Here is a 16108-nt window from a genome sequence, read left to right on the forward strand (position 1 = left end):
GTAAAACAGCAGCGATGGCCAGTGAATTTATTAATAGCACTAGAGCTGTTGAAGAGAATAGGTTCTCAAGGCTGGAACAACATGTCATAGATATCAATCAAAACATGAATATCCTTATGGAAACTCTAGTGAATAAGTTGTTAATTGGAGAAGTTGGAGGTTCCAACTCAAAGGTTAGATCAGAGGGGAAACCAAGGGATCGAGAAGAACCAAAGAGGGAGTCTAAGAAAGTACCCAAAGAGGAACAACCTAATTCAAGTGTCATGAACCATTCACAGTCCATGTTCAAGATAGAAGCGAAGGTAAATGTTAATCCACATCAAAGTGATATTGATTCTTTGAATTCAAATCATTGGCTTCAATAGTTAGAGGTTTATTTTTGTATTCATCATGTAGAGGAAGAATATAAAATTTCATTTAATTGACTAAAATTAGAGGACCATGCCCTAACCTGGTGGGAAAGCCACAAGGAAACCCTGAGATTGGAGGGAGATCCTCCAGTGACTAAGTGGAGGATTTTGAAACTCTCATAAAGACATATTTCTACTTTATCAAGTATGTACAAGACCAGTGGTTCTAATGGAATTAATTCTAGAAAAGAGAGGGCAGAGTGTCTAGGAGTAAACCACTAAATTTAGGAAGATGGAAATAATGTTGGGTATCTCCCCAAAGAACCCAAACATACTCCTCAAGTATTTGGGGGGTATACATAGCCATTTGTGAAAGTAAATGATGTTTTTCAAACCTGGAATGGTGGATGAGGCTTATGTACAAGCATAGTACCTAGAGAACATATGTTAGAAGAAAAGGCAATCAAGTGGGCCAAAGAAGAAGGAGCTCTAGGAAGCTTCCAATGAGGAGAAAAATAAGTAGAAAGGGTGAAAAGACAAAAACACAATAGCCACACAACATCAGTGAAAAGACCCCAACAACCACTACAACCATTATAACATTGATGATCATACAGAGGAGAATGTTGGAAGTTGCATCTAGAGCTCAACCTTAAGAACAAAAAGAAAGATGTTAAGAATAAAAATAACATGGCCACTAATTTGAGAAACTAAGTGGAAAGCAACTCAAAATTGGATGAGAAGATTGTTTGTACATCAGTGTAGAAGGTAGTGAACTTGAGTAGCCTTCAGTAACAAGAAGAGAAGGATATGACCAAACTCTTCCATATAAAGATACAAGTCAAGAAGATGAAAATGGATGCTCTATTCAACTTAGGATCACAAAAAAATCTAATTGCACCATGTCTAGTCAAGAAACTAGGATTGGAGATACATGATCATACTAGCCCATATCCATTGGGTTGGATCAACAATGAGGTAGAAATAACGGTAAACAATTAGTCTGAGATCAAATTTTCTAGCAGGGTTGACTTTATTAATGAAGTAGAGTTGCATGTAGTTCCACTTAATTTAAGTGGCACTGTATTTGGGAGTCCCAATATGTACATGTGGGATACGATCTTCATGCAGAGATCCAACTAGTATTGCATCATTAAGGATGGAAAATATTTCATCATAAATGTGCACAAGGGAAATTCAAAGATTTCACTCGTAAGTGTCAACTGGGACAAAATTTCAATCAATTCTAGCAATAAGTATGTTTTTTTAAAGGGAAAATTTGTTTATAGAAGAGTTCATGAGAGTTAATTCATCCCTAAAGGGCTACACAAAGGAACAAAAATAAAAATGAGTCGCTACACGTGTACAACGGTGTCTTCCATAAGCCTAAATGGATACCACCCAATAGGTAAGTGGACCACAAGATACAATTGCATTTAGACTCTCCATTTCCAAAACATTGGGTTGTATAGGTAGTCCATTATAAAGGAAAAAAGGGTGAAGAAGCAGTTGCAACTGTTGATTTTTCAAGTATCATGTAAACTGATAATTACTCCTTATGATTTCTTCTTAGGTTAATTCTTTCCTAAATTATTAGTCATCGTAAATAAATTACACATAGTATATAAACAATTAAACAAAATGTCATTAGGATCATAAAGAGACAGTCGCATAAAGAAATAAACATTTACCCTTGGAAAACCCACATGGGGGAAAAACCCAGAACCTTTTCCTTAAATAAATTCTTCAGTTCAACAAGAGACACACCTAGATCATCTAGTCAACCATATGGTCAAATTGAACAACAAAGAGACTTGGTCAAATATGGTCCAACTACTTGCTAGTCAAGTCAAGCATTTTCCTAAGAGACTCGATTTGGTCTGTCTACTCAGGCCAAATTTTGGCCTTCTTCTACACCCAAAGTCTCAGTCTTGCAACTTTGTTATAATTAAAAAAATTGGTCCTACAACTCATCCTTCTTTATTAGAGATACATCATTCTTCTTCAACAAAAATTGTGCCTCAAATAATCTTTTTTTAACCTCAGATCCATCTCCTTCTTAGCCTCATATTTGTCTTCTTATTTAGCCTCAAAATGTCTAATTTCCTTCCTTGACGAGGAATTCAAATGGAACATATATATAATGATCATGTTATCTGAATGGGCGCCTCTATGCTAATGCTGACTTGTCTAGGAGGAGGGTTGACTTGGTTTCTTTGGAGCCAAAAATTCAAATATCAAAATTTTTTATTTTTTATTTTAAATAACCAACATGAAGAACATGTCATATATTTTCTCTTTTGACAATATCATGAAGAACATGATTTATTTATTATTTCAAATACATCAATAGCAAAATATTAATTATGAAGACCGAACATAGCTACAAAAATGAAAACTCCCTCTTAGCTAGGGAGCTATTCATAATGACTATCTAGATGCTCTCATGTTGACAAATTTCTCTAAGAAAATGTTATAACAAATCTAATTACCATAATCTAGTCAACAATTGTGACACATGGTAAAACAAGTTGCCATAATCTAGTTAACAATTGTGACATATGGTAAATCAATAGTATCAACCAATTATTATAATCTTGTCAAACATTTTTGACACATGGTAAGTCAATATCGTCAACAAGTTACCATAATTCCAGTCAGTACCTCCGACCTATGGTATATTCTCACCATAATCTCAGTCAATACTCCTGACACATGGCACATCATTTAGCATCAACTAGTCACCATTATTTTGGTCTATCTGACACATGTATACATACTAGTCTTGGTTAACCATCATTATGGTCAATATCTTTGACACGTGATGAATTACCAAAGACCACACTCTATCTCAGTAATTTGAGGCCTGATGTTAAATGAGACTGATGTTTCGAGAATTCCTAATTCGGGTCAACATACTTGACACAAGAATAGTGATTGTCCTCTATTGAACCATTTTCCTTAATTCAAGTCAATATACTTGACACGGGGAAATTATTAGTCCATTATGCTATATTATCAACACTCCCTCTTACTAAGAGAGGGATTCTCAAAAAGTCCAAGCTTGTCCCTGAAGTATGTGAACTTCATCCTGGGACAAAGGTTTTTTTTGCAATTTTCTTGAAGCCACATTACTTCCTTTTATGCCATGTCTTGATGCTAAATCTCACTATGCTTCAACCCATTATCATGGTCATCACTTGGACTTGATCAAGACAGTCTTACAAGTAGTCTCTAAAGCCATACTGCTTCTCAACTTGCCAATCCAACAGCAATTACACTATGCTTTTGCAATATTGAGTGTTATAGATGTTTGTTTCCTTCTCATCCAAGAAATCATAACAAAGCTTGAATTATATCATGTCTTAATGAACTCTTTTTTTATTCTACACTCTAGAGCCAAATTGAATTTGTGAATCCATACAATTGTACTTCAGAGTTTGATACACATCTCAAACCATAACTAACTATGTCATAAATGTATCATGCTTGTACTATAACACATGTTGAGTTAGATGTCTTGGCTCAACTGTAAATTGATCGCCTTCTTTTACTTGGAACCATCACTTAGGATACTTTTCAATTACCCTAACTGAGTGTTCTTTCCAAAACAACTTCTTCTTTAGTAATCTTGGTTGCTCCCTCTACCATTGTTTCCTTCCATCATATTAGCTAGCTTACCAAACAATGCCAATGATAGCCCATCATCACAAACTTAGAGGTCAAATCCCTCTTAAGATAAAGCAAGGCTTTCTGATTACTCTCTTTATTATAGAAGCAATTCTTTATGTCGCAATTTCTCCCTTTGACACATGAGTCCTTATACTTTTGTCATATTCACAACATATAATAATAAGATCAACCAAGGCTCATTTGATATTCATCCATCCAAGAATATCAATCCCAACATGTTTCTTGTGATCATATAAAGCCTTCTTCAATCATCAAAGTTCTTCTCATGTATGTAGAAATTAATGTGTAGATTGAATATTGCTTATGAAATTTACTAAATCACAAGACTTGAAGTTACTCTACTTAATCTACGAAAGTATATTTACAATCTATAACAAGAACCATAAACATGAAAAAGGAAACATGACACATACACAAAGATTTATCTAGGGGAAAGCAACTACTCAAAACCCCTTCCTATTTGTATTTCATTATTCAAAGAATAGAGATGAATACATATGCTTTCTCAGGCCTGAGTGCAACTTGCAGCTGTATAATCTATCTCTTTCCCTGAGTAGTTGAACCTATCCAACACTTATCCAATTTTTCAAGCCTTCAAGCTCTTATTTCCTTGCGTTGTTCACTTAGGAATTAGACCCCTATTAATTAGGAAATTCCCTCATTTCGATTGCACAATTCCTTTAGACCCTTCCTCTGATTATATGCACCGCCTGTACACATTGGAATATGCTACAACTGATAGTACACTGCCTTGGAATCTCCATCTCAACTGGGTAACTTGAACTCTTTGCATGCATGAGTTAGTTTAAGTTGATTGCTTAGTTATTTGGTTGATCACTAAGTGTGGTTGAAGCTACACTTCCACAACTTGACCTTCCACTAGTTCCTCCAATAGTTAGAACTAGTTTAATTGACCATAACTCAATTTAACTTAATTAAATTGCTATAACTAAAATTATCTCAACCTAGGCTCCTAAAATTTAGGAACCCACTACACACAATTGAACTGCATGCCCCTAACTCAAACTAATTGAGCTATACTCCTATTTTTTAGGAATTAACACAAGTAAACTAAACCTCAACTCACTAACTCAAATTGAGTGTTCTTAACTGAGTGACAAAATCCATATCACCTCAGTTAACTCCTCCAAGTTTTCAGTTGATATAGAATTTCGAATTTCCTCAATTTAATTAAGGAAAAAATCAAATTGAGACTTTTCTTGCTGCATTTTCAACACTCCCTCTCAACAAGAAATGGATTATCAACTACCTCGATCCAGCACCTTTGGAATGTACTGCATGTAACACTTCTCTTTGTTGTTGTTGCCACTACAACATATGCAACTAAGAATCATCCAAAAAAACTTGAATTAACTATGTCTGCAACTGTTTACTAGGAAAATTGTGTTGTGGTTGACTCTGCTATTGAGCCTCCTGCTTTGTTGTCAACACTCCTCAGTATCTGACTAGAATTGATCCTCCTACTAATGGATATTGTGGGCCCCCATAGAAAGGTAATGATCCATGAGGAGAACACCTCATGGACCCTGCCCAAATTTCTGCAAATCTTGGACTAGGGATTCACATTGCCCCACCTCACACCTAGAGGTATGGTTGCATGTGCTCCCTCTACCCACTTAGATGAAACTCTCCCCCTATTGGAGGTCTCTACTGGATTGGATGTATCCCTTATACCTCCTCTTTGCTTCTACATTTGTGGCTGCTCCACAACATCCTGAGGCTTCTTGTGAGGTTGCATGTTGAGATGTCTAACATGCTCCCTCTCAACCACCAAATATCTAGTCTTTTTCTTGCTCCTCAAGGCTTTGCATGCATCTTCTATCTCAAGTGCATACAGGTTCTTGACTCAAACCTCAATCCGCTTCACTTGTCTCGCGGTTATGTGTCTAAGGAATGCCTTTCCTTTGTTGAAGATTACATCGTAACCACGATCTTCCAACACTTCTACAGATATGAGATTCTTCTTCATAACCAGCACGAACATGACATCCTTGAGCCAGAGAGGGGAGCCTGACTCCCTTTGAATGGAGATTGTACCAATCTCAGTAGCGTTGTACCTTCCATCATCTCCCATATCAATGTGCATCTGGATATATTTCTCCTCCAAATCACTGAAAAAATATCTATTCCCCGTCATGTGGAACGAGGCATCATTGTCCAAGTACCACATGCTCCCCATCATTATGCTCGCCATTCATGTGATGAGAGTGAATTCAAGCTCAAACTATGAATCCAAGGCTTCACATTCTACTCCTAATGCAGGTTGCTTCTTGCTTTCCTTAGTTTGTGGGCACTTCGTGGTATAGTGGATGAATTCATGACAGTGAAATCACTTGAATTTGGACAAGTCTTTCTACTTTCCCTCTTGGTTGGAATTAGCCTCACATTGGGAAATATTCCCCTTGTCCTTCTTTCCCTTGATCACTAATGCAAAGTTCTCTTCCTCTTCTTTGGATGAGGAGCCTCACCTTGGAACATATTCCCCTTGTCCTTCTTTCCCTTGATCACTAATGCAAAGTTCTCTTCCTCTTATTTGGATGAGGCCTTATCTCTAGTATTCCATCTTATTTCCTCTTGTGCTAGGTCAGACCAAAAGTGCTGCCAACTTGGTAGTTTATCCCTACCATATACCGAATATTGATAGTTATGACAACTCTTGGGAAGGCCCAAAAGGGCTTAGATCTACCAAATATTCTTTGATCCAGGTGGCTCCAGGGACACACACAAGACAAAGAGGGCTTATGAAAGCTCAAAAATAAAAGTGTTTGAATTATTCTTGAACCAGGTTCATGTTAAATATCTCGTCATCATGATTGTAGTGGTGTGAATGGTTCGTCAAACCGAGTCTGTATGCGAAAGTTAGGAGCAGTCAAAGTTCAGGTTGACTTCGGTGACTGGGCAAGCTTTCTAGTTCCAATTTTCCCCCCCCGGTGTTTAAGGTTCTAGGTAAAGGTTTAAATTTTGCCTTGGCCCCTAGAAAGATTCCCGTTGAAGATATTATTTGCGATATTGAGTTTGGAATCAGGGGTTTACCTGATAGGATCAAGGATACGATTAGGCAGGATTGTGTTGTTGCCTTGAGAAAGGCTAGGCCGCCTAAGAGTAACCTTAGCAAGGATGAATTTTTAGCTCTCAGATCCTTGAACCAGAACAAAGATATCGTTGTTCTTAAGGCTGACAAAGGAGGTGTTGCTGTCATTCTTAATAGGGTTGATTACTGAAGCAGGATGTTGGATCATCTTCATAATAGTGGTAGCTACAAGCAGCTTTCAAAAAATCCTTTGAAGAAGGTTGCAAGAAATGTGGCCTTGGCCATTAAATCCATTGGCTCTTTAAGTTCCTTGCACCATAAGCTCATTGAAAGCAACCCTATTACTCCTAAAATCTATGGTCTCCCCAAGATTCACAAGGAAGGTGCCCCCTTGAGGCCCATCGTCAACACCATTGGAGGTCCTACCTACCTTCTGGCGAAGTTTCTTGCATTAAAGCTTAAACCCTTGGTTGGTCGAACAGAGTCCTTTGTGAAAGACTCTGCTTCATTTATTGAAGAACTCAAGGGCATTAAGCTTGATCCTGGGGACATTCTTGTTAGTTTTGATGTCGTCTCCTTGTTCACTTGCATCCCTATTAATGAAGCCATGGAGGTGATCCATCGCCTAACAGATCCTGACACGGCTAAGTTGGTTGAGATCTGTCTCACTTCCACCTTTTTCAGTTTTGAAGGAGAGTTCTTCGAGCAAACCTGTGGGGTTGTGATGGGCTCCCCCCTTTCCCCTGTTGATGATAATCTTTTTATGGAAGATTTTGAATCCAAAGCTCTTAGCTCTTCTCGGCTCTTGCCTAAGCTGTGGAGAAGGTATGTGGACGACACCAATGTCATATGGCCTCATGGGCAGGTTGAGCTTGATCTCTTCTTTGATCATCTCAACAACCAATCCTCAGCCATTAAGTTCACTAAGGAGCAAGAAGTTGATGGATGCCTTCCTTTCCTTGATATTCTTATTTCTAAGAATAGTGATGGTTCCCTCGCCCATCGAGTTTTTCGTAAGAAAACTCATACGGAGCAGTATCTTCATGCCAATTCCCACCATTTCCCGGCTCAAAAGATGGGTGTCCTCAATACCCTTGCTACTCGGGCCCTTAGAATCTCCGACAAAAAGAGCTTTGAGGATGAAAAATCCCATCTGCTTGGTGTCTTTGTTGAGAATGGCTATAGTAGATACTTGGGTCAGAGGGCTTTCCTTAAGGCTTCCAAGAATTCTTTGAATAAAAGGGAACCGAAGGAGCGAATCCCGGGTGTCCTTATTCCGTATGTTCAGGGGACTACTGATAAGATTGGGAGGATTCTCCAGAAGCATAGTATCCCTGTGACCTTCAGGCCCCTGAACACCATTCGTGGGTCCCTAAGATCTGTAAAGGATCCTATCGACCCTAAGGATATGAAAGGGGTTTATTTGATCCCTTGTTCCTGTGGGACCCCCTATATTGGAGAGACTGGTCGCTCTATTAATCAAAGGATTAGTGAGCACGCTGCGGACCTTAAGCATAGGAGAGCCAAGTCCTCCGCTTTAGCTGAACATGCTGAGAAAACCAATCATCATGTTTGCATTGAGGAGGCTAGTGTTATTGCTAGGGTTTCGCATTTCCATCATCGTAAATTTAGGGAAGCGCTTGAAATTGAAAAAAGACCTTGCAATCTTAATAGAGACGATGGCTGGAAAGTCAGTAGATGTTGGGTCCCTGCTCTCTCTTCCTAGTTGGTTTCCGCCCTCTTCTTTAGGGTTTATTTCTTTTTATCTATTTACTTTTTATTATTATTTTTATTATTTATCTAGTATTAACCTTTTTATTTTTACTGATTTATGTTTTATGGATTTACTTTTATTAATTCATTCTATTATCACCTTTATTTTTTGAGTCCTTTAACTAATTTTTATTATTTTTATTCTTATTTTATTTGTTCGGTTATTACTTTTTTAACTAACCTACCCTCTTATATTTTGTTTATTTGTTTTGTCTTTAGTTTATTTATTTATTCCGACTTTTTTACTAATTTTTCTAACTAGCCTATTTGTTTTATTCTTTTTATTTTTCATTACATTGTTACCATTTTTAACTTATTTTTTCTAACCTCTGTTGTTTTCTTCCATTAATTTTTTCGATAATTTTTAATAATATTTATAGGCTTTTACCTTTGATTTGATTATTTTATTTACTATTTTTATTATTATTATTATTTTAACTGATTTTTGTTTTATGGATTTACTTTTATTAATTCATTCTATTTTTACTTTTTGAGTCCTTTTAACTAATTTTATTATTTTTATTCTGAATTTATTTATTTATTTAACTAACCTACCCTCTTTCTTTTTTGTTTTGTCTTTATTTATTCAGACTTTTTAACTAATTTTTTCTAACTAACCTATTTATTCTATTCTTATTTATTCGTTACTTATTTTTCTAACTTCTGTGGTTTTCTTTCATTAATTTTTCCATAATTTTTAATAATATTTATAGGCTTTTAATTTTGATTTGATTATTTTATTTTTATTTTTTATCTTTATTATTTTATTTACTATTATTATTTTTATGTTTTTTAACCAATTTATTTATTTATTTATTTTTTCATTTCTAATTTAATTTTCATTTATCCATTTATTTATTATTTTTTTCTAACCTATCCTCGTTTTGACGCTTCTTAGTATTTTATAATTTATAATTTATAATTTATAATTTATTTTTATTTACTTGTTTTATTTTGAATAATTTTAACTAACCTTCCCCCTTTTGACCTTTGTTAGATCTTTTATTATTTTATAATTTTAATATTTTAAATAATATTATTTTATATATATTGCTTTTAGGGTCCATTATTTAACTAATTTTTATTAAATTTTGTAAACTAAATTACCCTTCAATTTATATTTTGGTCCTAATTCTTAGTAACTATTCTAATAAAATATTTTTGACCCCGATCCTTGAGTCAAACTAGCCGTTGGTCAGGAGTCTCTGCTCTGCCTATTTAACTTGCTTAGCTGGATCTATTTCTTCAACTTGTCCTGATGATGAACCACACTTGTTGGTTCGAAACGCGTCGACAAATGATTTTCCATGTGATTTTAGCCGAAGAATCTCTCTCTAAAAAGCTTAAGGAGGTCGCAATTTGGACAAAATCTGGCCACCGGATTCTGGGCAACCTGGGCCAGATTCCAAGCAAATTTGCAGCCTGATTAATTTGTCTCCTTTGGCCTAAAATCCGAATGTTTCAAAGTGGCCTTGTTATTATTAAAAATTTAAAAATATATATATAGAAGGTGGTGGGCCACCACCCCCACCACCTCACACCTCAGATAACCCATATGTATTAATTTGGGGAGGCCGGTGGGAGTTGAACCCACAGCCGGCGGGAGGGCCAGCCTTGCCCACATGGGGACCCCACGACCCAACGAACATTAAAACAAATCACACCTCCCAATACATGCAATTAATATGCCACCCTTGCGCCAATCTGAATTTAATTAAAGGATGCGGAGGATGATGGGGCGAGCCACCTAATGCGGACCCGACCCCCCTAAAAAAATTATGTATGCAGTTTAAAAAAATAAAAGAGTGTTAATATGGAGGGGTTGGGGTTTGACCACCCAACCTCCTCCTTGTCACTCGAGCCTTATACCAATCCGCCCAAACAAATTCCTTGTTTAATCCACTCAGTAAAATTTATATAAGCCTCATTTGCACAATGCGCCCAAAAGCAGATGGAGGAACCAGGAGAGCACACGGAAAATGAGGCGGAATTTTTTAATTAATTTTAATGCTGGTGAAACCATGACTGAGCGAAATTTCTAGGAGGGTGAAATTTTTGCAATGTCCAAATTGGACAAATTTTATGTCGATATTACACGTCTCAGCGACATGAACCTGATGGTGTAGTCAGTTTCTTGATTTGAGCAACCGATTTGCAGAGGACCCGGAGGAGGGAATCTTTGAGGAATCTAGGGGGAATATAAAAGATTCTTTAAGCCCCAGATTTTCATTTTCTCAGAATTCATAAAGTTGACAGTCGATTTTTGTTATGCTCATAACCTGCAAGACAATACCAAAATACCAAATATGCGAAGAAATATACCCAGAACATAGAACAATGAGAAATAACAGCAAGTATTTTATTATTCAGAAAGCAATGTTTACTTGCCTCTTCGAGGGGGCAACCTCCAATAGAGCTGAGCTCAATTACAAAATAAGACATGATGCTCCTCGAGGGGTGTCTCTATCCTTTATATAGGATTCATACATGCAATACCATGGGGAAATACCATGGTTCTTATTAATACCATCTATCTAATACCATGGTCCATTTGCAACTAACTGTGGTCCCTTCATTAAATGTGGGTTAACCACTTACAATTATTAATATGGGCTTCATTGCTATTTACTTAACTATAACTATGACTCGATCCTATTACATAAATAAGGGGGTTAGGGTGGGACCCTAACATGCCCTCCCCCATAAGAATAGCCTTGTCCTCAAGGCTGAAGCTGCGGAAACTGCTGAAGAATAGTGTTGGTTCCCAAGTTGCATCTTTCAAAGAGGTGTCTTTCCGCTTGACGAGGACTTCCTTGATCATGCGGCCACGCAGGTGCCGTTCTTGTGTGTCAAGAACCTATTCAGGTTGGAGCCAGATTGACCCTTCTTCATCCAGTTCAGGTAGACTGGTTTGAATTCTGCAATTGTTCCCAATCACTTTCTTGAGGCATGAGACATGGAAAACTGGATGGATTTTTGCAGTGGGTGGCAAAGCTAGCTTGTGGGCAACTTCTCCAATGCGCTGAAGTACTTGATACGATCCGTAGAATTTTGGAGATAGTTTTTGACAACCCTTGTCTTTGAGTGATGTTTGCTTATATGGTTGCAGCCTCAAAAATACCTGATCCCCTTCTTGAAATTGGTGTTCTGAGTGATGTTGATCTACCTGTTTCTTCATGCAGTTTTGAAATTGACGAAGATTCTCTCTAAGGTGGGCCAGCATGGTTGTGCGGTTCTGTAGGAGTTGATCCACTGCTTGTACCTTTGAGCATTCCTTGATATAAGAAGTAGGGGAAGGAGGGAGTTGACCATAAACTTCTTCATATGGAGTCATTTTTGTGGTGGCATGATAGTTGGTGTTATACAACCATTCAACTAGACGTAACCACTATACCCAGAGATGTTGCCTTTCTTAAGTGAAACACCTAAGGTAGGTTTCTAGACATTTGTTGCTTGTTTCAGTTTGACCATCAGTTTGTGGATGATGGGAAGTACTAAGTTGTAGTTGGGTACCTTGTAACTGGAAGAGTTCATGCCAAAAGTTATTGGTGAAGACCAAGTCACGATCAGACACAGTGGAAGCGGGCATGCCATGCAATTTGAAGATCTGATCCATGAAATATTGAGCGACCAAAGTTGGTGTAAAAGGGTGGGGTAGGGTGCAAAAATGAGCATACTTAGAAAGTCTGTCCACAACCACCATGATGACTGACTTGTTTCTTGACTTTGGAAGACCCGTGATGAAATCCATAGAAACCTCCGTCCAGATTGAGGCCGAGATGGGCAATGGTTGTAATGTGTTGGGGATTTGAATGTTTCTCCTTTGTGGCGCTGACAGACGGTGCATTCAGCTACAAAAGTAAGAATGTCCTTTTTCATGCCTGTCCAAAAAAATGATCTTTGAGTGAGAGCATACGTCTTCTGAAAGCCTAAATGTCCTGCAGTGGGAGATGAGTGCAACTCCGCCAAAATGTGGCTTTTGAGGGTGGATGTTGGTGATATTACGACTCTATCCTTGCAGCGAAGAATCTCATCCTGCCACGAGTGGCCCACTGTGGAATTTGGATCCGCCTATAATTGATTAATGAGTTAGGAGAGCCAGGGATGTGAAAACCATTCCTGGCGAGCCTCTTCAATCCATTTTGGAATGGGAAGGGAGATTGCGAGTAGGGTACTTTACTCCTCAAATTGGTGGGATAACGCATCTGCTACAATATTTTCGCACCCTTTCTTCTAAATTATCTCATAATCATATCCCAACATTTTTGCGAGCCATTTATTTTGTTGTGGTGAGGATAGACATTGCTCCAAAAAATATTTAAGGCTTTGATGGTCTGTGCAGATTTGGAAACGTCGCCCCAATAAGTATGGTCGTCGGGTATCTACTGCATGTAAAATGGCCATCATCTCCTTCTCATAGGTAGATTGTCCCAGATTCTTCCCACTTAGTTGTTGGCTCGTGAAGGCCAAGGGTTGACCTTCCTGCATTAAGACTGCCCCAATACCCATACCTAAAGCGTCACATTCAATCACAAAAGATTTGGTGAAGTCGGGTATTGCTAAGACCAGAGTGGAACACATGGCATGTTTGAGAGCTGTAAAGGCCTGTTGTGCTTCATCATTCCAGAGGAATGAATTTTTCTTGAGGAGTTGAGTGAGGGGCCTAGCAATGCGACCATAATTGCGGACAAATTTACAATAGTAGCCTGTGAGACCCAAAAATCCTCTCAGGCTCTTCAAGGTCTTAGGTTGAGGCCAATCCTGCATTGCCTGGATCTTTTTGGGGTCCACCTTGACACCTTCACACCCCACAATGTGGCCCAAATACTCAACTTCTTCCATGCCAAAAGAACACTTGGACATCTTGACAAATAATCTATGCTTGCGGAGCAGTTGCAAGAGCAGATCTACATGCTAAAGATGTGCGGCCCAGGTGCGACTGTAGATGAGGATGTGATCAAAAATACAAGGACAAATTTTCTAAGATATGGTTGAGCAGGTGGTTCATAAGGCTCTGAAAAGTGGAGGGGGCATTACAAAGACCGAATGGCATGACCAGTGACTCATAATGGCTTTCATGAGTTCGGAAAGCGGTCTTTGGAATGTCTACTTCTTTCATGCGAATTTGGTGGTAGCCTAAGCGAAGGTCAAGCCTAGAAAAGAATTGAGCCCCATTTAGCTCATTCAGAAAATCATTGACAACCGGGGTGGGAAATTTATCTTTGACTGTCAACTTATTAAGGGCCCTGAATTCTGGACACATACGCCATTCCCCATCTTTCTTGAGCACCATGACCACTAGCGATGAATAAGGACTAATTCTGGGACGAATGACGCCTGCTTCCAAGAGTTCCTTGATTATTTTTTCTATTTCATTCTTTTGGGCGAACAGATATCTATATGGGCGCACATTTGGTGGTTTGGCCCCTGGGACCAAAGTAATGTTGTGATCATGTTCCCCTCTCGAGGGTGGAAGCTCATGAGGCTTGTCAAATACTGGAAGATGGTTGTTTAAGATCTGTTGCATCTCAAGATGAATATGAAGAGAATTGGTTTCAAAGGCCTGGATGGCATTAAATTGAGCTATAACTCCATGGTGGCCTTTTTTTAACAGTTTTTCCATCCGATGTGAGCTGATGATAGAGGGAGCTCCCGCCTGGAGTCCACGGAGGGTATATGTGTGGTTTTTCTGCTTAAAGCTCATATATAACTCCTAGAAATCCATTATGATTGGGCCAAGTGTGCAAAGCCATTCAACACCGAGGACAATGTCACACCCTCCCATGTGTATGGCAAACATGTGGGTCTTTAACTGATAATCCCCCATTTGAAGTTTTAAATTTTCACATCGGCATTCACATTTCATTGTTCCCCCATTAGCAATTTGGACCTGGAAGTTAGAAACTGATCGGACAAAACATTGCACTACTTCCGCGACTCTTTAATGGATAAAATTATGTGTACTTCCACTATCAATCAAGACTACTACTGGGCGATGCTTAATAAAACCTCTGATTTTGAGAGCTTGAGGCGAAGAAATCCCTGCCAAAGCATGCAACGAGATAATTAGTTCTTCAGGTACATTATCATGTTGGTTGTCCTCTTCTTCCTCCTCTGGTTCCTCGAGTGGTGGGGCTTCCTCCGATGAACTGTGATCAGTAGCATCAATTTGAAAGAATTTGGGCTCCTTGCATTTATGCCCGAGGGAGTATTTCTCATCACAATAGTAACATAATCCTTGTTTTCTTCTTTCCGCCATTTCTGTTGGTGACACCTTTTGAACCTTGAGTGTATGGGTAGTGCTTTGAGCCTGTGGGGGGCAACCCTTGATGATGAAATCTGGACGATTGGACTGGGCCACTAACACATGTTCGACTTCACGAGCTATCCTGCAAACATGCAGCCATGAGCTAGGGTGGTGCAGTCGGACGTGGGCTTGTATGGCTTCTTTGAGACCACTGACAAAACATTCCACGTAGAGCTCATCGTGTAGACCTCCAGTGTGGAAAGCTAAGGCTTCAAAGGCTACAATATATTCATTCACTGTTCCTGTCTGTCGGAGCTTGGTGAGACGACCCAAAAAGTTAGATTCATGGTCAAAGCGATCCATAAGATATTTTTTGAATGTCTCCCAAGTCAAGGGCCTTCCATAGCAACGTTGATGCCATTGCCACCATTGTCATATTTCATTGTCCAAGTACATGATACCCACACTAAGCTGAGTCGCATTATCCAGGATGTAATTCAGAGTGAAATATTGCTCCATTTGTGCTATCCATGAGACCAGGTGAGAGCCATCAAATTTATACATGTCCAGCTTGGGTGGTCGCGGATGGGATTGTTGGTGGGTGCCAAAGAGGTGAAGAGACTGGCTAGACTCACCCTAACTATTTTCATTGCCAATATATGCCTCTGTGCGTTCCTCCATCTTGCCCTTTGAGAGTGTTTCTTTTATGTTCTTCAACGACAACAGTACCTCGTTCAATGTTGATTCAAGTTTGTCGATCCTCTCATTGGCCATAGCTTGAGCTCTAGTATGTACCATGCACCGATTCGATGCACTTGAAATTTGGGATTGCCCAATTTTTTTGGCACTAACAATTGAATGGTACAACCTTGCTCAGCTCGTCGTCCTGATTCTTATGGGCTAAGTCACCAATAAGTGCCCCGGGGGGGGGTCTTAGACTTTTTTTTTACTCCGAACGGAGTTTTACTCCTTGCTTAGGAATACTGCAGTAGC

Source organism: Pinus tabuliformis, chromosome 1_1, assembly GCF_031772625.1.
Source record: "Pinus tabuliformis cultivar Carrire ecotype Pingquan chromosome 1_1, CPIR1, whole genome shotgun sequence".
NCBI lineage: Eukaryota > Viridiplantae > Streptophyta > Pinopsida > Pinales > Pinaceae > Pinus > Pinus tabuliformis.